The 1723-nt window shown below is 38.8% G+C and overlaps 1 protein-coding gene across 1 annotated transcript in view; it reads left to right on the plus strand.

Annotated features, from left to right (window-relative positions):
• LOC109962296 (vesicular inhibitory amino acid transporter) overlaps positions 1-1723 on the plus strand; it is a 15283-nt gene that overhangs the window by 10472 nt on the left and 3088 nt on the right. The gene's annotated exons all lie outside the window — the stretch shown is intronic.

Genomic DNA, 1723 nt, shown 5'->3' on the forward strand with positions numbered 1-1723 from the left:
GAGCTCCCCCCAGAAGAAACTGATCACACGGTGGAGCAGCACCGCCAGAGACTGGAGGAGATCTACAGGCAGGAAGGGTGCAGGTGGAGCAGAAAGAGCAGAAGTTAAAAATCTAATGAAGCTCACATTCTCTCTACAACGCTGCCATATAAACACACTTCCACCACCTGACATTGAAGATGTGAAAAGCAAATGGCCTTTTCTTTTCATGCCAAGGTATATATACGCACATTTTGAGTTGCTCACAGACATCAATGTGCTTTGTAGCTTGGAACTCAGTATGGAGAAATGTGGAAGAGCCATCACAGAATACTTCAGGGGAAAACCTACCAACAAAGATGTCAGGGATATCCTCTCTAATGGTGAAGATAATGAGATGGCACTTCGTGTTGTTCAGCTGCTCACGGCACACTTTGGAGAGAACCTAACTGGGCTGATCCTTCTTACAGATGTAAATTTTATTTTTTTTTTCTAACCATGTGTTTTAAAGGGTGACTCCACCAGTCTTAAGTGTCCCAACACCTAAAGTGTACACTAGTTTTGGGGAGTACTACTACATATGTGAAAACAGTAGTGTAATTTTTTTTGTGGCTCAGAGAAAGCTGCATGTAAGCTGGTAAATTACCTCCATGTTGTCACACAGTTGCTAAACTGCATTATGGGTAAAGTAGGTGCAAGGTTTTAAAAAGCATTTCACTAATTCTTTGTTCTTCTTTTAACGTTTTAAAAGCAAATGATCAAATCAATACAGCAGAAACAGAAATATTACCTTTTTATTCCACATATTCTTCTTCCTTGTCAAAACCTGGTGCCTACATTATCCACAATGCAACTTGACCACTGAGTGACATCACTGGAGGCAATTTATCAGATTATGTGCAGTTTCCTCTGGAGCCACAAAGGGTTCATACTACTTTTTAGACATTTGCAGTAGAACTTCTCAAAGACCTGTAAAGATATAATTGTTACCCTTTAAATTTTGAATGCCAAATCTATTTAGCAGTTTGACTGTTGGTACTTCAGAAGCCTTCCTCATTCATCTCAAGGTTACTTTCACCTAGTGTTTACTATTTATTGACCTTTTTATAATTTTTCTTTTTAAATCTCTTATTATGGTAAGCATAATGTATTTGTTCCCTACAGGTGTCTGCCACTCCAGCTGACGTTGAGACAACTCTCAGTCTTCCTGCAAGTCCTCGCCTGATACTGCCTGGTATACATTTCATTTAGATTCTGTGATAGATACATTATATCGGCCATTCATCTTGAGTTTACAAATGTTTACACAAGGTAACATGGATTCCCATGTTGCTATGACTTGAAGTTTCAGGTGCAACAGGGCAAGTCACAAAGGTTGGATGATCACCTTTGAGGGCCATGTAATCTCTGAGGGCATCACACCAACATTTGCAATGGGACTTGCTACTGTCTTTGCAATATATACTCAACCTTCAGTATCAAGGTGAGGCAGCCTGCACTCTGGAATTCCTTCAGAGGTAAAACCCCATCATTCCTTGTCATCATTATATGGATATATACAATTAAATTAATGTTTGTATTTCTTTGCATAAAATGGTATTAGTACTGTACATTTCAAGCCACAACACACACAGACTGGGTATTTTGTTGGACTATAGGCTTTATAATTCCTTTTGATGTCACTTCTATATGACATTCAAGTCCACTCTATTAGTGCAATGAAGAAAGACAAAAAACAATTCAT

Source organism: Monopterus albus, unplaced genomic scaffold (genome assembly GCF_001952655.1).
Source record: "Monopterus albus unplaced genomic scaffold, M_albus_1.0 scaffold63.1, whole genome shotgun sequence".
In the NCBI taxonomy this organism is placed as follows: domain Eukaryota; kingdom Metazoa; phylum Chordata; class Actinopteri; order Synbranchiformes; family Synbranchidae; genus Monopterus; species Monopterus albus.